Here is a 27,940-nt window from a genome sequence, read left to right as displayed (position 1 = left end):
ATGGCTGAAGCAGTTTCACTTTTACCTAACAATGCATATATTACATTTCTTATTGTCACATGTTTATAACCGTTGACATAATATAGTACAGATTTTGACTGAAATACTTTAAAACATAGTTGCAACAATGAACATTATTATATTTTAATAAACATATATTTCCTTTTATTCAGTATTATAGATAATTATCTTTAGCTCTCTGGTACACTTTAGCTGTGCCATAATAATACTTGCATTGTATTGCTTTAATGCAGATATTCTTTCAGTAGTTCTCTTTTATTACCACTAGATGGTGCACATTGCATGTCTGTACGAAGCAATGCATAACCTTTACAATACAAGAGGTTTTTAACCATTTAATATCGTTTTAAATTTGTGGCTTCTAATTTATGTAACTTTGCATAAACCAGGTTTAAATATACCTATGTATAAGAATTTAGTGCTTACAATAAACATTTGTTCTGACTAATACAGTAATTTTATGATTTTGCGCCATTTCCACTGTTCCTCACACATGCTGTTCTGAACCTCTAATTACAGCAAAACTATTGCATAAAATCTGCTGAAACTTTTCCCTTAAATATAGTGGTGGCTCATTCATATCAATTGTGGCACCGATATAAAGATAAATTTGACTTGATTTCTTAGACCCCCCCCCGCATCCTTTATAGGAGTCCCCCACTTCTCCCCGGCCTTTAGAAATAGCAACACTTTCTTTATATGGAGACTACATTACCTCCCTACCTTGAAATCCCTATCCCTAAATAATGCATTTCGCCCTTTTTCAGATTTACGTGAACTATACAATATACCAATTTCAGAATTAGCCCATTATACTCAAATTTAAAAATGCTACCAAAAATACATCTCTCTAACAGTACATTCCCCTTAATCCCAATTTGAACAAATCTGCATCTCCTCACAGAGAGATAGGGTATTGATCTCTCGTATTTACTGCTGATTTTATGAATTTCCTCTTTCGGAAAAGTCAAAACCATTGCTTCCATGGGAAATTGACCTGGACCAATCTTTTACACTACCAGAATGGACCACTTTGATCCAAAACCTACTGAAATGTACTCACTCAATTTCAGCAAGAGAAACAGCCATGAAGTTACACACCAGATGGTACCTAACCCCGTACAAAATAAACTCATTTTATCCATCAGTATCTTCCACATGTTCTAGAGGATGCCCAGATCAAGGTACCATCTTACACACATCCTGGAACTGTAAAATTGTGAAACCCATATGGCTACCAGCAGCTGCCTAGATTGAACATATTATAGGTAAAAAATTTCCCCTCACCCCTAAGATGTGTTTATTGTTTGCACCTATATCAAATGTACCCATATTTTACTAATACATACACTGTTCAAAGCGGAGTTCCACTCTGAATTTTTTTTTCATAATCAGACGTAGTAGATGTAGTCCTCCTAATCTGTCACTTCCTGGTCCACGGAGCTCCTCGTCACTTCCTCCCTTGCCTGTGCTCCTGAGAAATGATGTGTCATCATTTCCCAAGAGTCTGTGGGCAGTACTGTGATCAAAAATCACGTTATTTTCCTGACAGGAAATGACGCGATTTAAGGCAGATCACAGCGCCAAGATGTGTTTATCTATGTTGCCATAACAACGGGGCGAGACCTTCCTCCGTCACCACCCGTTGTTATGGCAACTTTAGAAACAAACGGCGCTATGGCCGCAGGTGAATCACGCATGCGTGAAGTCGAGAGGTGCATGCTGGTTACCTAACATGCACCTCTCTTAAGCTGATCCAGGAAGAGTTATCGATTGGGCTTCACATGCCCACAATCATGATGGCAACGGTCACAACAGGAGAGAAAAACTTGTGAGTATAACATTTTTATTTTAGCAACATCCATTATTAAAATTATATAATCGTTTTTTAATTTAATAATTAACCACTTGCCGCCCGCCATATAGCAGAATGACGGCGGCAAAGTGGTTTCAATATCCTGACTGGGCGTCATATGACGTCCGCAGGATATTGAGCCACTGCATAGGTGCCACGCAACACCGATCTAGGTAAAGAGTCTCTGACGGTGACTCTTTACCACGTGATCAGCCATGTCCAAAAAAAACGCAGAGGTGATCAAATACCACCAAAAGAAAGGTCTATTTGTGGGAACAAAATGATACAAATTTAGTTTGGGTACAGTGTAGCATGACCGCGCAATTGTCATTCAAACTGTGACAGCGCTGAAAGCTGAAAATTGGTCTGGGCAGGAAGGTGTATAAGTGCCCTGTATTGAAGTGGTTAATTATGCTCAGATCAATTTAAAAAGAAAAAAAAAATGTGTCCGGAACTCCGCTTTAACTCAATCCACTGGATGATAGCTTTTAATTGGCATTCATCAACAGTCCCTTGGTCCCAGGTATTGAGTAGAATGGATCAAATAAAACTCTCATGCCCCGTACACACGGTCGGATTTTCCGATGGAAAATGTCCGATCGGAGCGTGTTGTCAGAAATTCCGACCGTGTGTGGGCTCCATCGGACATTTTCCATCGGATTTTCCGACACACAACAAAATCCGATCGCGTCAATTCCGACCGTGTGTGGCCTGTTCCGACGCACAAAGTGCCACGCATGCTCAGAAGAAATTCCGTCACGGAACAGCTCGGTCAGGTAAAATGAGCGTTCGCAATGGATACAGCACTTTCGTCACGCTGCAATGTTAAAAATGGTTTAATACAGCGCACTCTCTTCTTCTTCTTCTTCTTCTTTATAATGGGACAAGAATTAAGTAGTTTTGCTGCTCATATTCACACACACTTCTCACAAACTAATTTCTTTACTATTTTTCGGGGTTCCCTCAATATATTTTGATATATTTTGATTTGTCACATCTGACATAATTATTTTTTTTTTTTTTTTTGTGGTTTTTAAGACCGATTAATTTTTGCAGGGTTTGTATTTTTTTCAAGGCATATTTTTGTTTTTTGGGATTTTTCTTTGTACTCGTGAAAATTTTTGTGTGTGATTTTTGGGTCAAGTTACCACAACACCATTAATATGTTGTTCTATTTAATCTGTAGGAGATTGTTTGGTGTTGTTGTCCCTTGTTAATTTCACATTTTATGTTAGAAATGTACCTGAATCGTCACCAACAAACTGTCCTTTTTCGATGAAAACACACATAGGAGAGTATAATTTCCCAAATAAAAAACTTTTAATAAGGGGTCACAACTAAACAAAGAGGGAGGCAACGCTGGAGAAACAGCAGAAATGGGTGAAGCCTTGGACCCCCAGGGCAGACATCAATAATTTTCACGCAAAATTGGTGGCCTGAGGAGTCCTTATCTAAGGGAGGGCAGTCTGGTCCAGAAGTCCCAGAGATCGGGAAAGCAGCAGATGACATACATGTCCCCAGGCTGTGGTCATACAAGAGCCTGCAGCTTTTGGCAGACCAGACTGAACCCAGGGCAATCACTCTCTGGTCTTCTTTCCACGTTTCCTTCCACGCTGTGGCTGTGGTGGTGGAGTTGTGGCAGCAGGAGGAGGAGGAGGATGGTCCAACTCAATCACGTCGGTCTTGGGTGTTAGTTCCCCACTCACCCCCTTACTTAGGACTTTATAAAGCAGGTCCTCACACAGCTTGCGTTGACCCTCCTGCATGCCCTGCAGTTTTGTAGCAGCCATGCAGGCAAAGACCTCTTCAGGAGTGGGTAAGGCTCGGAGGGATGCAGAAGTCTCCTGAATGAGCCTGAGCGCAGAATCCTGCATGGGAGTCGTCTTCCTCGCTCTTTTATATGGAAGGCAGAGGGGAGGAACCTGCGATTCGGTCAGGCTGCGACTGGTCCCAGGCTTCTCCTGGCTGACACTTAGCCCCGCCTCCTCCTGGCTGCCACTAATCCCAGCCTCCATCTGACTGCCACATTCCACAACCTCCTCCTGGCTGAGGTCTTCCTGTGTATGAAAAATGAACATAGTTTTAGTATTTTATTCATCAATCACACACAATTTTCACCTTCTGACTGTTGCAAATTGAATGTTCACAAATATAACAGACTAGCCTTCTGAGCCCAGCATTTTTCATTCTTGTCCCAATTATTTTTGCCCACTACTGTCTATTGATATGGCCAGGATTCCAAATGTGTTCTCCACCACTCTTCGGGCTCTGGCCAGCCGGTAATTAAAAACCCTCTGTTCCGGGGTGAGGGTCCTCATAGGGAATGGCCGCATAAGGTGGTCCCCCAGCGCAAACGCTTCATCAGCAACGAACACGAATGGGAGTCCTTCCACATTGTCCTCTGGAGCTGGCAAGTCCAAGCTGCCATTCTGGAGATGCCTGTAGAACTCCATCTGGGCGATGACTCCACCATCGGACATCCAGCCATTCTTCCCCACGTCCACATACAAGAAGTCGTAATTAGCCGACACCACCGCCAACATCACAATACTATTGAACCCCTTATAGTTGAAATAGTACGACCCCGAGTTGGGTGGTGGGATGATGTGGACATGTTTCCCATCAATTGCCCCTCCGCAGTTAGGAAAGTCCCACTGCTGGGCAAAGTGGGAGGCCACAGTCTGCCATTCCTGTGGTGTGGAAGGAAACTGTTGAGGAAAAAAAAAAATTAATATTTTTGCTCCGAAACATGGCAAGCAGATTAGGCACAAACATTCTGGGGAAACCTCCAGATAGCATTTATTAAGGGGAATTTAACAACACCAAAGTATAAGGTACACCTATTATATCCCCCCCCCCCCCATGGGCCATTTCTAACATTATGGGGGGTGTGGAAATCTTGGACAGGTAACCCTCTTCACTTCATTGAGAGATGAATGCCTAAATACAGGGTTTTACTTGGAACAGCCCCTCCTTAGTTACACTATTGGCAGCCCACTGGACAGGTAAGAAGTGTCTGAATACAAAGATATAAATACACACTGTACACATTTGAGCATATTTGGACATTCTGCTATTACCTGTCTCAAGATAATAATAGGATCTTAAAAATTCAAACAGTACCATTTGAAAGTATACAGGCAGGCCCTTGCACTACATGCTTTGGGGAATTCATCCATAAATCAGAGCACAAAAGAGATGGGTATAGTGTGTATGGGTTTGGCAAAGTCAGCAGATAGATGATTGAGGATAGATAGAGAATTGGTATCAGCTGACTTAGCAGTTGGGGGAGGGAGGGTTACTAAAAATGATTTGGGGACACCACAGAAAAAAAAGCCTCTGCCACTCTGCCTGAATTTAAAGCAAAAATAACATTTAAAAACATTTTAGGGGGTGTTTGGGGTAAAGCACTACTATGGAGCTGATAAAATACATTGTTTTAAGTGACTACATGCGGTGAATATAGGGCCCGTAGAGCATGCTGGGGAGGTAAGTGAAGGCAAATATGTATGAAGGACCTAAAAAATTAATTACATAAAAATCCAGCATGCATGAGGACAAAGGGGACCTTCACAGCATATTACAATCATGGTAATTAGGGAATGAGGAAAGAAATACAATATATTAGCAAACATTAAATACTATAAAATGTGATATTAAAGGATAAAAATCTTACATTCATATACTCCTTCTGCAGGACCTGGATGATGGCAGAACAGGTCTCTGGGATAATGATTCCCAGAGCCTGGGGGGAGATGCCTGTCGAGAACTTCAAGTCCTGCAGGCTTCTCCCTGTCGCCAAGTACCGCAGGGTAGCAATGAGCCTCTGCTCTGGAGTGATGGCTTGCCTCATGCAGGTATCCTGCCTGCTGATATAGGGGGTCAGCGAAGCCAACAGACAGTGAAATACGGGGTCCGTCATCCGGAGAAAGTTCCTGAAATCATCAGGATTATTCTCACGGATCTCACGGAGCAAAGGCATATGACAGAACTGGTCACGCTGAAGCAACCAATTCTTGGTCCATGAACTCCTCCCCACCCTGTTCATAGACTGGACTTGTGTCAAGGTCAGGACCCCAACACTAAGCCACCGCACAGCACGAACTCTACGAGGAGTACGCATACGCAACATGGCTAGAAAACGGTCGGCTGCTCAGAACGAAGTAACAGAACGCACTGAAGAACAGCAAGGCCTGTGAAGAGCGACCTGAAAAACAGTAACGAATGAACAAGAACACAATGACTAATTAAAGTCACGCGGAACTTGCTTGCACGCACTGAAGAGCAGATACAAACCCACAAGCACAAACTGAACGGCAGAAAACGATCTGAAAACCACGAGTCTGAAAAAGCGTGAATCGTCTCTCACCAAACTTTTACTAACACGAGATTAGCAAAAGGAGCCCAAAGGGTGCCGCGCTTGGTTCTGAACTGGCCTTTTCTAGTCTCGTCGTACATGCTTGACATCACCGCGTTGTTGGCGATCGGAAATTCCGACAATTTTGTGCGACCGTGTGTACGCAAAACAAGTTTGAGCCAACATCCGTCAGAAAAAATCCTAGGATTTTGTTGTCGGAATGTCCGAACAAAGTCCGACCGTGTGTACGGGGCATCAGAGCGTATCCACCACTCTTTGACACCATGCACATTTTCAAAAAAAAGTGGTCCCCTTGGGACACACCACTTCCTTAACCACTTCAGTCCCACAAGAATTTACCCCCTTCCTGACCAGAGCACTTTTTTGCAATTCGGCACTGCGTCGCTTTAACTGACAATTGCGCGGTCGTGCGACGTTGCACCCAAACAAAATTTATGTCCTTTTTTCCCACAAATAGAGCTTTCTTTTGGTGGTATTTGACCACCTCTGCGTTTTTTATTTTTTACGCTATAAACAAAAAAAGAGGGACAATTTTGAAAAAAAAGCAATACTTTTTACTTTTGCTATAATAAATATCCCCCAAAAATATATAAAAAACAAATAAAAAACATTTTTTTTCTCAGTTTAGGCTGATATGTATTCTTCGACATATTTTTGGTAAAAAAAATCACAATAAGCGTATATTGATTGGTTTGCGCAAAAGTTATAGAGTCTTCAAAATAGGGGATAGATTTATGGCATTTTTATTATTAATTTTTTTTTATTAGTAATGGCGGTGATCTGCGATTTTCTCCATGACTGCGACATTATAGCGGACACATCAGACATTTTTGACACTATTTTGGGACCATTGTCATTTTTACAGCGATCAGTGCAATAAAAATGCACTGATTACTGTATAAATGACACTGGCAGGGAAGGGGTTAAACACTAGGGGGCGATCAAGGAGTTACGTGTGTCCTAGGGAGTGATTCTAACTGTGGGGGGGATGGGCTCACTACAACATGACAGAGATCACTGCTCCCGATGACAGGGCCCTTTAGTTCAGCACTGCAGGGACTACATCCTCAGCAGTACTGGAGTATCTCATGCCCATGCCCCATCTACCTTGGGCCCCGCCTACACTGACATTTTTCTTGGCACTCACTGCACCAATGACATCACTAGAGGAGGGACTTTCCTAAAGGGGAGCCAACATCCAATTACAACTTTCCCTTACCATACTATAATGGGAACTGAGCCATCCAGTGGTGGGCAGGCTAACTGTACCTGCCAACATGTTGGTAACTCTGAATGCAGCCAAATAAAAATGGCAACATTTTGTCACATTTATACAGTAAAAGCTTTATACAGAGTGTGCTGCTATTTTTAATGGACAGCGGATGATAGCAGTCTGAAAATAGAGGATCAGTTTACACCTATACAGCTAATCGTATATGGGAATAGCAATGTTGGTATTGCTGCAATAAAATCCAGTGAGCATTACTGATGGCGGTTTACTGGATGGAAAATGTTTTATAAATATTAGTATAAAGGAAGTGAAAGTATAAAGAGTAAGGCCTCATGCACACTGCTGCTGTTAAACACACGTTTTTTCGCATTTGGACGGGGTTTTTTTGTCTGCCCTTAAACTCCCCTCTATGTTATCCTATGTGTCCATACACACATGGACGTTTTTAGCAGTTTATTAGAAGGGGAGATAATAGGCTGTTTTCTGAACGCCCCTAAAATCGCATTCAAGGGAAGGAATTCTGACCACAAAAAACGCTGAACTCTGTTAAACACTCATAAACGCGCATAAACTCTAGGCACGTTTAGCACTTTAGCGCTTAGCGTTTATTTACTTCAATGGCCAGAATAAATTAAGATTTTGGCCAATGAAATAAATAAACTCCCAAACTCTGTTAAACTCACCTAAACTGTTTTGAAAAAAAATGCAGCTTAGATGAGTTTATAATTCTGATTTTCTCCTGTCGGGATTAACAGCATTTAGAAGAAACCAGAGTACATGAGACCTAAGTGTGGACTGATCCATTCTGTATGCTTTTATCGTGATTGGATAAGGTGGAGGATCTATCCGGATCAGGGGGGGTGGCTGAATCCAACTGAAAGTCGATAAATTATTATGTTCCCTGGGAAGTGCTCCAAGGACATTATTTCCCTGACTAAAACGGAAAATTCCTATCAAAATACTTACCGTAATTTTCCTTTCCTGATGGACTCCATGGCAGCCAACGTGTGGGTTTAGTCCCGCCTCTACTACCCTATAGGACACTACTCCCATAAATCTTTGCTCCTCACCAGCAGCCGTGTTCGATAACTAGCCTACTCCAGTCATTTGGGAGGGAACTCCTGCTGCCATGGAGTCCATCAGGAAAGGAAAATTACGGTAAGTATTTTGATAGGAATTTTCCGTTTTCCTGACAGACTCCATGGCAGCCAACGTGTGGGAAATAACTCGCCGTACACACCCGGGTGGGCAAAATGCTGAAGAAAACAAAGATTTATTTAATACCGTCCACCGACAGTACTTTAACACCAAAATCAACTGAGGATAGAGCAGCTGGCTCAACACAATAGTGGGACATGAAGGTATGGATCGATGACCAAGAAGCCGCCCTGCAAATCACTTCAGGCGAGACGTGACGAGAAGCTGCCCACGAGGTCGAAAGACTTCTAGTCGAGTGCGCTGTCACCGCTTCTGGAGGAGCCAAGCCCTTCTCTCTATATGCCCATTGGATCGCCTGTACAATCCATGCAGCAATGGATCTGACTGAGGCTCGGATTGACGGAAGGGAGCCGTTACTTCTAGATATTGCTTCAAGGAGACACCAACATCGAGTGGGTGTATTTCCAGACTTCCGGCAGTTCTAAAGGTAGGCAGTGAGATCTCTTGATTCTCGTGAAAGATAGAGATGACCTTAGGGTTTGACCCTAGCATTGGAATTAGAGTCACTCTGTCTGGAAAGAAGGTTAAGAAAGGTTCTTTTGACCCTAATGCCTGGATCTCGGACACCCTCTTGGCTGAGGTGATGGCAATTAAAAAGGCAGTCTTGATAGTAAGATCTCTAACAGACAGTGGTTTAACGAGTTGAGAAAAGAACTCAAGAACTAGAGGTAGATCCCATTTAGGGAACCTGGGTTTCCTCTGAGGTCTCATTCTAATTGCTCCTTTGAAGAATTGTTGAATAAGGGCATGTCTGGCCCAGGACACCCCAGTAAAGGCTGAGATCGCTGAAACCTGTACTCGCAACGAGCTGACAGATAAGGGCAAATCCAAGCCTGATTGGAGGAAGCTCAAAATGTCCTGGACTGCAGGTGCGCCACATGACTTGGCCCTGGATGACATATGGATCGAGAACCTTGACCAAATACGCTCATACACCTTGTTAGTGCTTTGTCTTCTTGCATTCAGAAGTGTAGGAATAACCTCCTTAGGGCAACCTAGTGCTTCCAACCTACCCCTCTCAAGAACCAAGCCCTCAACTGTAGGTGAGCTGGGCATGGATGGAGAATCGTGCCTTGGAAGAGTAGATCCGTTCTGGCTGGAAGAGGAACTGGTTCCCGGAAGCTGAGGAGTGATAGGAGAGGAAACCAAGGCCTGTTGGGCCAGTAAGGAATGATGGCTATTATCTCCACCTCCTCCCACCTGAGCCTCCGCAGGAACTGGAAGATGATAGGTGTCGGAGGGAAGGCATAGGCTCTGTGGAACCACCAACGTTCTGTCAGTGCGTCTATCCCGTAGGCCTGTGGATCTCGAAACCTTGCATAGTACCTCGTTAGTTTTTTGTTGTACGGGGAGGCGAAGAGATCGACCTCTGGCGAGATCCCTAGTGTTAGAATCCATCTGAACACATCCTCGTGGAGAGACCACTCGTTGTTGTCCAGGTGGACTCGTGAGAGAAAATCCGCTTGGACATTGAGAATCCCTGGAACATAGGTTGCCGTTAGGTTGACCAGATTCTTCTGGGCCCAGACCATTATTGGTTCCACTTCTTGAAGCAGAGACAGGCTCTTGGTACCCCCTTGTTTCCTTACATAGGCTACTGCCGTCGTATTGTCTAGTCTGAGTAACACGGAAGTCCCCGCTATCAGATGACGAAATGCCAGCAGTGCCTGGAAGGCCGCACGCAACTCCAGGATATTTGACACCAATCTCCGCGCTGGGAACTCCCAGGAACCTTGAGCCACTTCCGCTAGGCAATGAGCACCCCAGCCTCTCTCGCTGGCGTCTGATGTCACAGTGATCCAAGTGATGGGAAGGATGGAGTGACACCTGCGTAGATTCTCTTTCTGAAGCCACCAGAGGAGGGAACCCCTCATGGTCTGAGAGATGTAAACGCGCTGATTCTTGTCGCCCGACCATTGAAGAAGAAACCCCTTCTGGAAAGGACGCATCCTCCACTGAGCCCATTTCACCATTGGTATTGTGGATACCATGGTGCCTATGATTCTCAGACACTGGAGGGCCCGGAGATGAGAAGAGGAGAGAGCCAGGCGAATCCTGTCCCGAACTATTGTGATCTTCTCCTCGGGTAAGGAAATTGTGCCTTTCGCTGTATCGAAGAGGGCCCCGAGGAACACGAGAGACTGAGAAGGCTCTAGTTGGCTCTTCTCCCAGTTCAGGAGCCAACCGAATTCTTGGAGAGTTGAGATGACCGTATCTCTGTGTTTCAGGAGGCAATCTCTGTCTTGCGCCAGTAGGAGGAGATCGTCCAGATAGTGGTGAAGACGGATCCCTCTGGTTCTCAGTAGAGCCACAACGGCCAACAGGACCTTCGAGAAGACTCGTGGAGAGGTGGACAGACCGAAGGGAAGGCATGTGAACTGTAAGTGTAGTTGGCCTATGGAAAAACGGAGAAAGCGTTGAAAGTCTGCTGCTACTGGAACGTGGAAATAGGCGTCCTTGAGATCTATTGAAATGAGCCAGTCTCCTGGTTGAACTGACTGTCGAATTGTGGACAGGGTTTCCATTTTGAACCTTTCCTTTTTGATGAAGAGGTTCAGGTGCGTCAAATCTATAACAGGTCGCCATGCTCCACTCTTTTTCTGGACCATGAAAAGAGGAGAATACATCCCCAAGCCACGTTGGTCGTCTGGGACAGGAATAGCCGCGCCTTGATCTAACAAAGATCTCACGTAAGCTAGAAGGATTTCTCTTTTTTCTTCTGCGGCTGGAAGAGATGTGGGGACACATCTGAGCCTGGGAGCACTGCTGAAAACCCAGGTGTGACCTGAGGAAATCGTCCTTACGGTCCAAAAGTCCTGGATCGAGGCCGCCCAAACATGCCGAAAGCGGAGGAGGCGAGCCCCCACCTGGCCTGCCTGGGCGGGCCCCATCTCAAAAAGACTTGGTCGGTTCCTTCTCACCCGACATACTGGTCTTAGCCGTCTTCTTAAAAGAAGATTGTCTGGCCTTCCAGGATCTGGAGAACTCACGGCCTGGCCTGTATCCACGTGCTTCCCTGGCACGATCCTGGTTCTGTTTCCTTGGAAACGATCTTCTCTGGCCTTGTAATCGCCTGTCCTGGGGGAGGAACCCCGACTTACCCCCGGTGGCACGGGTTATGGCGCTGTCTAATTTATTACCGAAAAGAGAGGACCCATCGTAGGGGATACGGCACCAAACCTGCTTTGATGCTGGGTCTGCCAGCCAGGGGCGAAGCCAAAGGGCACGCTTGGCAGTAACAGCAGACAACATAACTCTAGCCACCAAGTGGATAATGTCGATTGAAGCCTCCCCCAGAAAGGATGAGGCTAACCTTAATTCCTGGATGGGCGAATTCTTGGCCACTTCCTCCGAGACACCTCTAAGTGTCTCGTCCACGCTATCTGACCACGTCTCCATGGCCCTGGACATGGCGGCCAGAGCCAAGGCTGGTTTACATGCCATGCCCGCTGTGAGATAGACCCTCTTCAAATCCGAGTCTATCCGTCTGTCCAAGGCGTCTCTGAACGAGACCGTGTCTTCCAGAGGGAGGGTCACATGCCTGACCAATCTCATCACCGCTGCATCCACTAGCGGAGCAGACTCCAGTTGCTTAACATCTTCTTCCTTGAAGGGATAAAGCCTCTGAATTTTAGAGAGAAGGGAGTTCTTCTTCTCTACCTTTCCCCACTCATCCGTGATAACTTCACCTAATTCAGTGAAAAAGGGGAAGCTGACACGTTCCTTCTTCAGCTGCTTGAAGAACTTCCTCTGTTTTGCAGGGGCCGTCACTGGCTCTTCCCAGCTTAAAGTTTCCTTTATGGCTTTAATCAGAGGAGGGAGTAAGTCAAAACTAAATCCAGTATAAGGGTCTTCTCCTTCTGAATCACTATCTGAGGAGACAGCAGACAGGTGACTGGGTAAAGAGGACTCACAAGTGTCCTGAGCCTGGGTATCTCTGATTGGTGGGTCTGGAGGCTCTGTAGGAGAAACATGGGATTGGCTAGACCCCAATTCTCTTAGATTCTCTTTCACGATCTTCTCCACCAGAGACTTGAGTTGCTGATCTGATCCACCTCTTTCACCTGTTGCTTTTATATAGCAGGTATCACAGAGGGATTTGCCTAAAGGAACCTTTGCCCTACACCCCCAGCAGGCTCCTTCGGTTGCATGACTGGAGTGAGATTTGGAAGGGCGAGATGGTTCCCGGCTATGGTGTCTCGACTTCGAGGAGGAACCGTGATGTCCAGATCTGGAAGAGGAATGCCGGTGCTGTGATCTAGAGGAACCACTTCTGTGCGAGCTACGTTGTTGAGTAGACCTAGAAGGGCTGAAAAAGAAAAAACACAAGTCCATCTGTGTTAATGGAGACAACAGATAACTGATGTTCCATAACCCCCCCCCCGCAACACCCAGGCAGGAACCCCCCCTACCAAGTACCTGTTGCGAGAGGGCTGGCCAGGGGCAGGCGGTGAAGCGCTAGGGTTCCCAGAGGGATCCATCGGGGCTGAAACAACAAGGCAACCAGATAGGAATTAAAAAGCAGTAAGGGCAGGTCACAAAACCTGTCCTCAGAAGCCTCCTCACCTGATATAGCAGACTCAGAGCAAGGGGATACACTGCCGACAGTCTGAAAGCATTCCCAAGCCTGCAGACCATTTTCCCAAATTTAAATCTGGCGCCCCTGTGACGTCACCGCCGTGCCGCTAGTGCGCACGCGCAGTTACCGCTATGCGCGTGCGCGAACCAAGCCTCGTTCTCGCGCCGTACCCGCGCATGCGCAGAACGGCCGCGAAAACGAAACCAGGAAGTGAACGGCGGCTGGAACGCAGAGGGAACCAGCCGCCATGTCTGCCAGCTGCACTGTACCCGACAGTGCGGGGAAGGACACAGGCACAAGCAGAGACAAACACAGGGAAGGGATACACAAACTGCTGCCATAACAGAGAAAACGGAACGGACTCACCACTCCTGCTGCGATCGAGACCTGGGTCAGGTAACACCGCACAAACCGGACTTATTCCTGGGCAACAAGGGTCACCTGCTAGTAGCTAGGCTGTATGACCAGTTGGGGTTCGCCTGCCAGTGGCTAGGACTACACCGTCTCCAGAGCCTCTTCCATATGCCCCTTCCATACCCTGCTAGTAGCTAGGGCTTATTGGAATACTGCGATCCCAACCTAGGAATCGCTCGCCAGATCTGATCGCAGGGAGAAAATAATCTTCGGGTAGAAAGACCATTTTACTAGGTCCTTGGAGGAGGACAAAAAAAGAACACGGCTGCTGGTGAGGAGCAAAGATTTATGGGAGTAGTGTCCTATAGGGTAGTAGAGGCGGGACTAAACCCACACGTTGGCTGCCATGGAGTCTGTCAGGAAATTAGGTTCACTATATGAAGATAAAAAAAAAAGACAGCACAGTATATGCAACATATTTATTTATTTTTAATTTATTTTTTTCCAAATAATATTCCACATCAGATGATTTCCAATTGCATTTTCAAAGTTTCAACATTTTTGGTTATTTTCCCAACAAACCAGAGAGAAGCCATCCAACCAGTGGCGGCCCTGCATTAAGGGCACACGGGCGACGCCCCCTCTCTCCTGCCACCCCCACTATCATCAATAGATAGATTCATGCATTGCATAAATCTATCTATGGCTGCCGCTGCCACGCCCTATTCAGGCGCCCGGCCCCTTTTCGGGCGCAGAGTACATGAATTAGAGCAGGAGAGGGTGTTTTTGAAGCACCTGATTAGAGCCATAGGCTCTAATATGCGTCAAAAAAGGTGACCATGCTGGGCGCTGGCGGGTCGCTCAACTGTGTTAGAAAAGTGAATGACTATTCGCTTTCCTAACACTAAACCGTCTCTTTGCCAATCAGGTGCTCGGGTTTGTTACCTGTTGCCTGATTGGCTGAAACGACAGGCACCGCTATTTGGTGCCTATCAGGAGGAGAAAAAAAATTATCCTGGACGGCCGCACACCATAGAAGGCATCTTTATTGATGTGAAGAAATAAAATCCAAATGCAGTCACCTCGTGTACAGGGAGGAACAGGAAAAATAGCTAACATTTTCACGGTTTCATCAGTTTCACGCCCCATCATGGCGCTTATTCATAGTAGCTATGAATATCAATAAAGATGCCTTCTATGGTGTGCGGCCATCCAGGATCTTTTTCTTTCCTCAAGCTTGTGCAGAGCCAGCACCTGTGAGTTCTATTAGGGCGGTTGTCTTGTTATGGATTTGAGAGATTGGAGCTACAATTTTTTGGAGGAGAGGACGGGAGATAAGGACAGCAAGAGATGCATTGAGGACCCTGCTCGTCGCCCTCACCCGCTGCCCCACCAAGACAGGATAAGTGCCGGGCAGACGGCAAGCAGGCAGGGGTCACACTGGGGGCATTCAAGGGCACACTGGCAGCATTTAATGGGCACACTGACAGCATTTGATGGGCACACTGCCTGCATATGATGGGCACACTGCCTGCATTTGATGGGCACTCTGGCAGCATATTATGGGCACGCTGGTAGCATTTGATGGGCACACTGAAAGCATTTGATGGCACAGTGGCAGCATTTGATGGGCACAGTGGCAGTGTTTAATGGGCACAGTGGCAGCGTTTGACACAGTGGCTACAATTGATGGCACAGTGGCAGCATTTGAGGGCACACTGGCAGCGTTTGATGGCACACTGGCAGCGTTTGATGGCACAGTGGCAGCGTTTGATGGCACAGTGGCAGCGTTTTATGGCACAGTGCCAGCGTTTGATGGCACAGTGGCAGTGTTTGATGGCACAGTGGCAGGGTTTGATGGGCACATTGGCAGCATTTGAGGGCACAGTGACAGCGTTTGATGGGCACAGTGGCAGCATTTGAGGGCACAGTGTCAGCGTTTGATGGGCACAGTGGCAGTATTTGAGGGCACAGTGACAGCATTTAAGGACACAGTGACAGCTATTGATGGACACACTCGATTCCTTTGATAGCACAGTGGCTGCGTTGAATGCCTTCTACAACATCTTCTGCGCGTCCCCCTAAAATTTTTAGCCATCACTCGTCTTTCCACTTCAACATCCCTTTCACCTGGATCATCTCTTCTTTCTTCTTGTTTGGCATCTCTCCTGGAAGAAGACACGGCTATCGGTAAATAAAACAACATTGATTAATACAAAAAACTGTATTTTGCTGGGACCACAAATGTGTATTTTTAGGCCACGTTGACTACTATTCTATGACCACAGTAACATGGTGAAGGAATCCGGCACAGCGGGATGTCACAAACTTGAATTTCTTATTGAATATACAGCTGGAACATTTCCCATCAGTAAGTGGACACAGCTAAAGCTGTCCAAACACCAGGAGGATTTCATTCATATGGGAATTCTGAAAAATCATTCACCAGAGCATTTGATCTTGCCATCATGGAGTCAACTAATATTATTCTAATGCCCTTAAAAATGTATCCAGACCTGCTACATGAATGGAATCCCAGATGTATTAAATATGTTTCTTTTAAAGGAATGCTGTTAATCCCTTATGATAGCAATAAAGTTAATTTAAAAAAAAGTGTAAAAAATTTTTTAAAATTTTGTATAAAATAAATAATACAAATTTAAACATTTTTTAAGTGCCCCGTTCCACGTAAATGCGAACGCATATGTTACTCCTGCACGCATATGTAATCGGTGATCACACCACACATGTGATGTATTGTTGAGAACATTCGAGCTGGAGCAATAATTCTAGAACCAGACCTCCTATGCAACTCTAAACTGGTAACCTGTAAAGGCATTTAAAGCGTTGCCTAGGGAGAATATTAAGCACCGTCGTCTGCCACCATTCCATGGGCAGATGCAATTTTAAAGCGTGACATGTTAGGTATCTAATTACTCGGCATAACATCATCTTTCACATTATACAAAAAAATTGGGCTAACTTTACTGTTTTGTTTTTTTTTATTTATTAAAGTGTATTTTTTACAAAAAAAATGTGTTTCAAAAACTGCTGCACAAATACCTTGTGACTTAAAAAATTGCAACATCCGCCATTTTATTCTAAAAGGCCCGTGCTAAAAAATATATAATGTTTGGGGGTTGTAAGTAATTCTCTAGCAAAAAAAGTAAATTTTTACATGTAGGAGCGAAGTGTCAGAACTGGCCCGGATACGAAGTGGTTAACCTTCTATATGTGTTCAAGAGGTCCTATACTGTTGCCTTGCATGTACTGCATTACAGATCCCTGTACCTGTTTTTATTTTAAATGTGCAATAAACCTTATTATTATTATTTAAAAAAAGGCATACATCAATGCACCTCTGAATTTGACCTGGTATCAGCCTCTTGCAGTCTCTGTACAGCAGAGCTCAGACCGAGGCAAAAAAGTAGCACAGGGAGCATTTTGATAGGAGAGAGCAGAGTGATAGAGAGATGAGGTCATCAATCTGCTGCTTCTCATTTCACTGTTCAATCACAGGCTGAGGGAGGAGCAAAACCTGAAACTTTTTTGCAACAGAGAAATATCAGGTCTCCTTGTAACGGGCTATTCTGTGTAGCAGAGCTGTGAAAATCTCAGGACTAAATAAACAGACTTAAGCAGTTTTTAGTAAGTAAAACAAATTAAAACAATGCTTATATATGTATTTCACCTATATGTTTAGCTGTTTTCCCCAGAGTTAAAGTGATATTAAAGGTTTTTTTTTTTTTGGTGAAATAAAAAAAAATATTATACTTACCTGCTCTGTGCAATAATAGTGCACAGAGTCTTCCCTTACCTCCTCTTTGGTGGTCCCCCACTGACACTGTCCACTCTTTCTTCCTCCAGGTTCCCCCTAAGCAAGCAGAATGTTAAGGCAGCACCTGTGAGGGTGCACTCCTGAGCGGGGCTGTGTGCATCCATAGATACACAAAGCACTGGTATACCACACCCTGCTCCCTCATCAGAGCAGATTGACTAGCAGCAGCAGGGTCCCAGGTCTCCTGCTGCTCTTAGTGTCTTGCGTGAGATCAGAAAAAGAGAAAAGTGGAGCAGCCAGGACAGCGTTGGATGAGTGAGAGGAGTCAGGTAAGTGCTTAGGATTGGAAAGAACAAGCAGTAGGGAGGTTTTACTCCAACTGTGACATAGTTTTATAAACCAAATAAATTGCATGCTTACAAAGTCCCGTCCCTCAATCTCTTTTTAGCTGGTGATCTCAAAATAATCTTCCTCAGTGTGAATCCACAAGACTTATATTATAAAACTTAAATAGTTATATCCCCACCTGGGGCTGCCATCACCCCCAAATAGATAAAAGCTTTCCTTAAAGGCCAAATCTTTAAAAAACAGAGAAATTGTGATCTTGAGGAAGATTATGACACACAACCCACACTATTAATCAATAGATGTGTAGAAAAGGGCTATATGGGGTCCTTTAGAAAATGTTAAGAGGATGGTGGGTGAAATGGACAGAGAACAACTTTTGATAGACCAAGTTCATTCACAACATAAATTTAATACAGTGTTTATTACAGGTTTAAGTATTGAGTATACAGGGAAATTTAATTTTTTTAAGAAGTATTGGCCAATATTAATTACATAGTTACATAGTTACATAGTTAGTCAGGTTGAAAAAAGACACAAGTCCATCCAGTTCAACCATAAAAAAAAAAAAAATATTGTACAATCCAATATACCCATTACTATACCCACAGTTGATCCAGAGGAAGGCAAAACACCCCAGCAGAGCATGCTCCAATTTGCTACAGCAGGGGAAAAAATTCCTTCCTGATCCCCCAAGAGGCAATCGGATTTTCCCTGGATCAACTTTACCTATAAATGTCAGTACCCAGTTATATTATGTACATTTAGGAAAGTATCCAAGCCTTTCCTAAAGCAATCTACTGAGCTGGCCAGAACCACCTCTGGAGGGAGTCTAACCAATCAAATTAGGGGAGTTTTGGGACTTTACCATCCCGGAATCAGTAAGACAAAAAAAAGGTGAAGTTGGGACTTTAAATGAGGATTTTTTCAGGTCACATTCACATTTTCGTTGGGTTCCATCACTGTTTACACCTTTTACACCTCTATCACAAGAGGCCTGCGTCCCCTCTGAGGGTTTCTGCATGTGCTAATCCTTGGACATGGGGTGTTCTATCACCTCAGCTCCCGGGACAGACCATTTCCACGGCTCCGGTTTTGCTCATACTGCATACCGTCGCTACGTACAGGCATGTAAGTACTTAGGGTATACCACACTACCAGTTTTTCACCTGCTGTACTTACCTATATTAGGATTCATTTTTATCATTTATATAATTTTCATAGATACCCCACCACATCCACCCCTGAAGAAGTGTATCTTACACAGAAACGCATTGGGCATTAAGGATGTAGTTATATGCCTACTAACTTCATACCAAGATATGTTACACCTATTTTTTGTATCATTCCTTTGGCTGCCAGCTGTCATGTTAATTGATTATGCTATATATATGTACTAAGTGTTTATCATGTATACATCTACCCATATGATGTTATTGCTCTATGCATATGTATATTACGATGTTACTTATTCATTGATCTCTGTATAGGAATTTTATTATTACTCTGTAATTTGAATTTAGTATGCATATGCACACTATGACAACACTTCATTATATGTTTTTTCATATGATGTTTATCACCTATATGCATTATACATTTTATATTTTTTACTTCAATAAAACTGACCACATTTTCTACACAAAGTCTACCACCTCATTTAAAGTCCCAACTTCCCCTTTTTTTGTCCTTCTGGAGGGAGTCTATTCCACATTTTCACAGCTCTTACTGTGAAGAAAGCTTTGCTTATTTGGAGATGAAATCTCTTTTCCTCCAGTCGTAAAGAGTGCCCCCTTGTCCTCTGTGTTGACCGTAAAGTGAATAACTCAACACCAAGTTCACTATATGGACCCCTTATATATTTGAACATGTTAATCATATCCCCCCTTATTCTCCTCTTCTCAAGAGTAAACAAATTGAGTTCCTCTAATCTTTCCTCATAGCTGAGCTCCCCCATGCCTCTTATCAGTTTGGTTGCTTTCCTTACTGAAGGATATTACGATCTGGGAGGGACATTTATTGATCAGATGGGCCGCTTTAGATTTAAAAGGCGCCTTTGTGTAAAACTAACGAAAAAAGTTGAATTTAAACCACATCATACTGGTGAACAATATAAAATAGATAACCAAATTTTCTTCCTTAGTCCACATGTCACCTACATATTGGAGTGTCCCTGTGGCCTCCAATATGTGGGAAGAACAACTAAGAAACTTTCCACCCAGATTAACGAATACATTAGCAAAATATATAAGGGTTTTAAGAAACATAAGGGTTGATTTACTAAAACTGGAGAGTGAAGAATCTGGTGCAGCTCTCCATAGAAACCAGCTTTCAGTTTTTTTTGTCAAAGCTTAATTGAACAAGCTGAAGTTAGAAGCTGATTGGCTACCATGCAGAGCTGCACCAGATTTTGCACTCCAGTTGTAGTAAATCACCTTCATAGTTTTTCCAGGCACTTTAGGGTATGCCATAATAAGGACCCCAGTGGCTTCACTTTTTATGGAATAGATAAAGTAAGTAGTCACTGGAGAGGGTCGGACCTGAGAAAGGAGATTTCTAGGAATGAAACCTTATTGATATATGAATTTGAAACACTTAAAATGTTTGTAAACCTAAAAAAAAATCAAGTTCCTATCTCTTTAAGGCAGGATAAACTGCATTGGGATGTTGCTATGTAAAGTTTTCTATGTTGCACAATACCTGCTTGATCCTGCCTGTTCCTGTGTCCCTGTCTGTAAACTGACAACGCTAATCGTGGCTCCCAATCCATGATAGGGTGGTCACTTTACATCCCTCCATTATTGGCATCTCTGTACTGCATCTCTATATAGCTCTCTCTTTCCCCCTCCCTCATTCCTTTCTGTCATTTCCTTCCACGGTCTGTGTGAAGCCCCTCCCCTTTTCTCCCCTCCCTGCTTGAATGACTGAGCATTTCTGTTCCTCCCCTCCTCTTTGTTAAAGCTGCAGTGTCTTCCAGAATTTATTATCTTTGGAGACAGCAGCTAACAAGACAGTTTTGTATGCTGTCACATGGCAATGTATTAAAACAATTTAAAAAATAATATTTAATAAAAAAAAAAGTAAAAATAATAAATGAATTATGCCTGCAAAGCAGTGGCGGCTGGTGTTCCATTTTTTTGGGATGTGGCTGCCCGACAAACCCCCCACTGCGGTTGGTCGTCGGCATCACCCAGCATCTCCTTCTCCTCAGCTTCACGACGGCTTCTCTTCCTCCTCCTCGGCAGCCAATACGGGACTCAGGAACCGCTTCCTGATTGGCCGGGGGGAGAATCAGGAAGACAATTGCGAATTAGCGAGCCCACCCTTTATGGAAGCCACTTAGAGCCTCACATGCTTCTGAAAAAAAAACAAAAAACATTGAAATCCATGCGTCTGTGCCCTGTATGTAGATTAGGGGCCGGACACATGGCTTAAGGAGGGACGTATGGACGGGCCATCACTGCTGCAAAGTTTGTTTTAATTAACTATTTATATATATGTATATGTGTCTGTATGTCCATGTGTGTATCTATGAATGCATGTTTGTATGTGTATATGCATATTTGCATTTATATGCATATGTGTGTGCATGTATGTATGCACATGCGTGTATTTATAGATCTATCTATCTATCCAGCTATCTATCTATCTATCTATCTATCTATCTATCTATCTATCTATCTATCTATCTATCTATCTATCTATCTATATCACAGGATTCATTATTATCAGCTGATATATAGAGTGGATACAGAATATCACAGCCTGCAGAATAATGTTTGAATGTGCCATGATATTCTGCACCCCCTCTATATCTCCTCTGATAATAATGACGACCATGATATTCTGGATCCCTTCTATTTCTCCCCTAAAAGCAATGCAGACCGTGATATTCCGCACCCCCTTTTTATCTCCTCTAGTAGTAAAATAGGCCATGATATTCTGTAACCCCATAATACCCCTGCCCCCCCCCCCCACTGACAGAGCCACACTTCTCCCGGACTGACACCCCCAATCCCCAACTACTAACCTCCCTCATTGACAGATCTCCACCCAGACTGAAACCCCGACTCCAACAGACCCCCAAGACTGACACTCCCACCCCTCCAGACTGAAACCCCCACCATATCAGACTGACAGACTTTTGTCTAGCACACTGATAGACCCCCGCTCCCCACACTAACACCCCCACTCCCTACACTGACACCCCCTGCTCCCCCACATTGACACTCCCACCCCCCCTACTGACACCCACGTTCCCCAACACTGACACCCCAACCCCTGCACTCTGACAACCACCACCCCCCACACTGACACCCCCTACACTGTCACCTCCCACACTGACACCCCCTACACTGTCACCCCCCACACTGACACCCCCACCTCCTACACTGACACACCCTGCTCCCCAACCACCACACCGACACCCCTGGTCCCCCACACTGACACCCCCTACACTCCACACCCCCGTACAGGGACACTGCCCCCCCCTACACTGACAGACCCCCTATTCTTTCAGACTGACTGTGAGATATGACAAGTTGAAAATAACTAGCGGGCTGCTGGTTACATAATGTGGGTGTTTGGGCATTGAGGGGTTTATTGTGATCCTCCTGCTCAGCTCCCTCCCCAGCGCTGTGGGGTTAAATCTGAGTGTTGGCTTCTGTTTTCTCTGTCGATAATAATAATTGTAAAGGCATGTTCTCCCCCCCCCCCCTTCCTCCTCTGTTAGTAGAGATGAGCACCAAGTGTTGGCAAAGTCCCGCTCTGTAACTCCTGACAGTTGCTTTTCTCCCTCCTGCCTATGAAATGCTGCATCCCCTGTCCCTCAAATGATGCTCGCCGTTTATGGGGTAACTGCTTTCACGTTCTCTGCAGGCTGGAGCTTGGGATACAGAATCACCTGCTATATCGGCACAGCACCAATCAGACACAAGGTTGAAGTTTATGGAGTCCAATGCTGACCTATGTTATATACATTAGAGGACTAGAAGCTCCTCCCAGATCAGTCCTGGAGCTCCAGAGAGGGACCAGAAGTATTAATGTGACCGCAATATCGGACTACTTAAAAAAAGTATTTAGACACTATTTGGAAAAAAAAAAACACACTTCCGATATAAGAGCCCAAAAGTAAAACGGATAATGCTGATTTAAATCTTTGACTTTACAACCACTTTAACCCACATGGAATGAATATTGAAATTGATCTAAATTGTTTTATTGCGGATTTTTAAAGGTTCGATTATCGGTGAAGTTCATTGTACACTGTTATAAGGCATTATCACATTGATATTCATATTTTTTATGCATTTTGTTTAATAATGTAAGGATGATTTTATCCTGTAAATTTTATAGTGTATTATTTATTTGTTTTTTTTTTTTTGGTATAATTAGAGCTGGGAGATATAGTACACAATCTTTTCACTACATGAGTATGTAGGATTATTATTATTATACAGGATTTATATAGCGCCAACAGTTTACGCAGCGCTTTACAATAAAAAGGGGGACTGTACAATTACAATACAGTTTAATACAGAAGCAGTAGGAGGGCAAAAGCCTGTAGGATAGATAGTACACATTTTTTAAGCATAATGTGATGTTAGATGCAGTAAGGTGTGTATGGAGGAGGTAAAATACTTTTTAACCATAAGATGGTGCTAAACGGTTTGATATAGAGGTTTCAATCAAGGTTTACTTAGGTAATATTTCACGGCCCATTTTACTTTACATTTTATTCTGTATATCAATACCAATGAAATACCATTCAAGCCTGAAATGACTGAATATAGAATTATTCATGTTTATATTTGTGATTGGATTTGTCAAAGCAAGGGTTAATGAGTAAATCTATGGAGCGGAGATGGTGCCAGATGATCTGCTTCCTGAAAACATCCGATAAGCGATAAAGCGCGTAGAGGCGGGACCGGTGACATCATTTCTGTTTGGTGGAACGCGCACTGGCTCCAGGCAGCACCGTTTTCGTGGATAACTTACTCTGCCGTGGTTCTGGGTGCCATTGCGAGTGCATAATTTTTGGGCATTTTCTAATAAAAGGCATTGCGCAATGATGCAATGTTGGGTGTGTGTCTCCTATGTACCATACAAACATATGATGTAAATACCGGTGGGTGGCCAATTACATATCCCTCTGAGAGTTTCCTTGGCTTGGAGGAGGAAAACAAAAAAATTGAGTGCTGGCTGGACCTACTTATTATATACTGTATAAGAGGTCAATTAAATCCAGTGTGTGGCACAATTAAAGGGGCACATTGGAGCACAAATTGAAGTTGATGATGGTGAAGATTTATTTAGGGAAAGCTGGTGCATTCACATTGGACAGGATTATTTTGAGATCACAAGCTGCAAGGAGATTGAGGCATAGGACTTTGCAGGCATCTGATTTATTTGGTTTATAAAACTATATCACAGTTGGAGGGGTTATCAAATTGATTTGTGTTTCTATATCACAATTTTTGCTGGATTGTAATTTATGTCACAATTGAGCACCATCACATTTACACATAACTTAAATTCAAGTTTGTACAGATTGGGTAAAAGGTTTATGCTAAGCATGGCTCTACACTTAAAATTTTTTTTTGATTATTGGATATTTTAAGTATAGGGGTATATAATATTGAAGTAGGCCCATAAGTGTGAGTGCTGTGGATATTATAGTGGGGAGTTGTGTATCCTAATGCAGAGAATGCTTTAAGGTAAAACATACTTATGCCGCATACACACTGGCGGACTTTTCGACCGGACTGGTCCGACGGACTTTCTGACGGACTTTTGACGGACTTCCGATGGACTTTCGAATGAACGGACTTGCCTACACACGATCACACCAAAGTCCGACGGATTCGTACGTGATGACGTACGGACGGACTAGAATAAGGAAGTTGATAGCCAGTAGCCAATAGCTGCCCTAGCGTCGGTTTTTGTCCGTCGGACTAGCATACAGACGAGCAGACTTTTCGACCGAACTCGAGTCCGTCGGAATGATTTGAAACATGTTCCAAACTGAAAAAGTCAGCTGCGGGTCCGATGGAGCCCACACACGATCGACTGTCCGCCGGACTCGGTCTGTCGGACCAGTCCGGTCAAAAATTCTGCCCATGTGTATGCAGCATAAGACTTTAGAACCAGTTTAAGCTTTAAAAGCCTGTACTTTTATTAAAAAAAAAGTTTTAACATACTTACTCTTCCTCACAGAGAGATAATTTGATGGTCCCGAGGAAAAAAAGGAGTAACAGGGATTTCTTCAAGGTGAACATCTTTGAGCTCTGTGGATAATTTGGATTCATTGAAAAAAAAAGAAGACAACATTGAAAATATGGCTAATAATAATATGAGGCACTCTAATATTTGGCACTTTTAAAATGGTTGTTCCAATACAATATACAGTCCAATGTTCATTTGTTCTAAATAAAGGATCACATCTGACTGGCACCCATTATTGGCAGGTTGAGTGTTGTTAATGACATGGATTTGCTTGATGCTTTCCAGACCTTATAGGATGTGGCTACCCATGGATAAAGAAATGACAAGAGGTATTGAGATATCTTATTCCTTAATACCACAAAAGGAAGAGTACAACAGGTTCTCAAATACCATTGGAGCTGGTTCACAAAAACCAAAGTTCCAATCTTCATTTCTTATGGTTTCCAGGGCTTTCTATCTCAAAGAGGGATGCCTTTTTCCTCACCTTGTCTACCCAGTATGGCCCTCACTCAAGCAGTACTAAAGGATGTTAGATTGAATATAATTTTACTGTATAAGGGTTTCTTTAGGGTATTTCTTGTATGAAAGAGACGAGTCCCCAGATAATAATCTCTGTGATTTTAATTTGTTCCAGTTTTGGACAGAAGGAAAATAAGACTTTTGAGGTTATGTGAAAATAATTGATCATTGTAAGGTATATAACTTATGAGTGCAATCTTTCTACCGTATTGTTTCCTAAAAAGGGCATTAATGACGAAAGAACAATATTTTATATATAACTATATTAGGATATGCAATAATATTTGAGTCCAGTGGCGGACCGTGCATTGTGGGCGCAGGGGTGCCACCCTCCCTATCCATGAGCCAGGCCCCTTTCAGGATGCCGGACGCATGGCCTCCTATGGAGGGGATGAAAGGGGGTGTTTTTTTTTAAGCACTTGATTAGAGCCAGAGGCTCTAATAGGCTTCAAAAAAGAGTGGGTTCAGGGTGCAGAGTGTGAACCCTGATCCTACCCAAGTATGTGACCTTAGCAAATGGATTTTTGCTATTTTCACACCATAGTGCCTCCCCGCCAATCAGGACGACGGTCAGTGAGACCTGTGTCCCGATTGGCCAAAGTACCATGCAATCCTATTGGATGCCCAGCACTTTGGCAAAAGAGGAGACAGAGCGGAGAAAGCTGGAAGAGCGGACTCCTCCGCCGTTGCTGCTGCCTGGAGGAGACACAGGAGGAGAAGACACCACAGCCCGGTAAGTGCCGGATCTCCTGCGCCCAGGGGTTTTTTTTGCTATAAGTGTGTCGCAAACGGGGGAGGGTGTAGGGACTTGGGGGGTGCTGTCATGCTACACTATCTGTGATGCTGATATATATATACTATCTGTGATGCTGATATATATTCTATCTGTGATGCTGATCTGTATACCCTATCTGTGATGCTGATCTATATACCATATCTATGATGCTGATCTATATAATGTATCTGTAATCCTGATCTATATACCCTATCTGTGATGCTGATCTATATACCATATCTGTAATGCTGATTGTAATGAGCCCCTTTGCTCACTCGGTTCCACTCTCCCAACACTCCTCTGCAGCTATTGAATCAGATTGCAACGTCTGATGGTTCGGTCATCCGATGCGCCGGGATTAGAACTACAGCTCTGTGCCGTTCTAACCCAGTTGTGATAGCTCAGAACAAACACCAGGCAGGCTGTATGTAAGTTCAAAATCTATTTTTATTGACAAAATACAGGCTTTTATACACTCAAAGTGGAGGTGCAGACCTCCTGCTCATATTGCTCTAACAATACGGCTGTAACCTAATTAACCTAATTAACATGAGCTAATTAACTAATCCCTTTAGACAGCCTAGATGACTCAGACATGACCGTTAGGCCAGACTGGCCGTCTTGTAGTTCAGAAAATCCAATCAACATTATCACAATCAACATAGACTCTTCTTCACACAATAGCAGAGTTAATTAACACAAATAATAATGGGGATCTAATGACTCTTAGATCCCATAGTAGACTTATTTACAATACACATTTTAGCAGACAATAGACAGACAGGTGTTGGAATTTACATCAGCATCTCCTAACAGTATCTGTCCCAGCATTATGAATCAGCCACTATTCCAATATGGCAAATCCAGGGTCCCCAGACATACAGCTCACAAAGAGCACCGTTCCCCCAAATGCAAGGGCCCCCGATCGATCGGCAAGAGGCTAGCATACAGTCCCCTCCAAAAGTCTCTTTCCCGGCTAGGTCTGTCACATTTCTCCCCTTTCAGCAGGAGACTAACACAGGATTAGACCCCAGACAAGTTGACTCCGAAGTTAGTCAGTAGTTCCAGTCCTCTAATGCCTGTACCCACACAGTACCCCAAACAAATTGTTCCAAACAAAGTATTACTCACCCAGCCAACCTCTGCCTCTCTCAGAGGACATATCTGCCGCTGGGGAGAGGCCTGGACTGGCCCTTCTCCCTGGAGTCCTTTCTGCCGCTGGAGAGAAGACAGGGTGTCTGGGCTCACTCCGTCATGCTGTTGGGGATCTGGGCCGACTGCCCAGCATCCCTGGGGTATACAGGTGGAGACTGAAGTCCCATCCACCTTCACAGGACATCCATCCTCTGTTAGTTGAGTGCAGAGTCCAGCAGTACTCGGCCCTGTTGCCAGCCCTTCTGCTGGAAACCCCACACCATCTGCTCCGGCTAACTGTTGGGGAGGGATGACGAACACCTCCTCTCCCTTCTCCCCCTGTATCCTGATCTGCTGCTGGGACGTGACCACCTCCTTCTCACCCTGAGCCTCCGGAACCGCCGCAGGTGTAGGGCAGAGATCTTGGACCCTCTGTCCGGTTGCCAGCGCTTCAGCTGGGGAAGTTCCTTGTGACTTCACAGATACTTCTGTTGGTGCTGGGCAGAGCATAGTGAAGTTTGGCCCTAAT

At 44.1% G+C, this 27,940-nt stretch overlaps 1 protein-coding gene across 2 annotated transcripts in view; it reads right to left on the bottom strand.

Moving 5' to 3' along the window:
• LOC141106408 (cobalamin binding intrinsic factor-like) overlaps window positions 1-27,940 on the bottom strand; it is a 224,118-nt gene that overhangs the window by 174,706 nt on the left and 21,472 nt on the right. The window contains exon 2 of one of the 2 annotated variants that reach the window (XM_073597175.1): window positions 24,959-25,045. The gene's annotated coding sequence lies outside the window, so the exon portion shown is untranslated. The remainder of the gene's footprint in view (window positions 1-24,958; window positions 25,046-27,940) is intronic. The other variant, XM_073597174.1, reaches the window with a different exon arrangement.

This window comes from Aquarana catesbeiana, linkage group LG08 (genome assembly GCF_042186555.1).
Source record: "Aquarana catesbeiana isolate 2022-GZ linkage group LG08, ASM4218655v1, whole genome shotgun sequence".
Lineage (NCBI taxonomy): Eukaryota > Metazoa > Chordata > Amphibia > Anura > Ranidae > Aquarana > Aquarana catesbeiana.
The sequence above is the reverse complement of the archived record's forward strand: the minus strand, read 5'-3'. Positions and strand labels throughout refer to the sequence as shown.